The following is a 734-nucleotide window of genomic DNA, read 5'->3' as shown; positions in this document are numbered from 1 at the left end:
AGTTTTTGATGCTCATTTGACTCTTTGCTAAGCCACGCCTTTAACCCTTTAACACCAAAGCTTAGCTGCAGTGTTGACATTCCCTAAACTACAGTAACTCTTTGACAGTTTACGCAATTAACGTAATTCCAACAGATTCTGTAGCTGAATAAGTGCTAATATGCAAGACTTTACAATGTTAAAGTTTTAGCACTATTCCAATGGATTCTCAAGTTAGGAAAGTGTTTTTGCTATGATATGCAATACTTAACAGTAGAAGCGTGTTAATTCACATATCGTAGCTCCAACTAATTCTACAGCTGAGAAAAGTGATTTTGCACCGATATGTACGGAGCCCCAAGAGGGACATTGACGTAAAATAAAACGTAAATAAAAGTAAAAAAAAAGAAAACATTCTAAAAATTGAAGATAAAAAAAAAAATCTGGTTACTAACTGGTGCTCACCAGATAGCAACTGGTCCGCACCAGATACTACAAGTTAGGGAACACAAAAGAATTTCTTTTTACTTAAGTTTTTAGGAAACACTTTTTTTTGCTTCGATGTTTAGAATTTTTTCTGTTACTATCTTGTGCACACCAGCTTGTAGCCAGAAAAAAAAAAATGTGATTCAATTCTAGTCATTTTTTTTACTTGAATTTTTAGAATATTTATTACTTGAATTTTTAGAATTTCTTTCAGTACTATATGGCGTACACAAAAAACTTAAGTTTTTAGAAAACATTTATCTGGTGCA

This window comes from Oryzias melastigma, linkage group LG23, assembly GCF_002922805.2.
Source record: "Oryzias melastigma strain HK-1 linkage group LG23, ASM292280v2, whole genome shotgun sequence".
In the NCBI taxonomy this organism is placed as follows: Eukaryota; Metazoa; Chordata; class Actinopteri; order Beloniformes; family Adrianichthyidae; genus Oryzias; species Oryzias melastigma.
Note: the sequence above shows the minus strand (reverse complement) of the source record.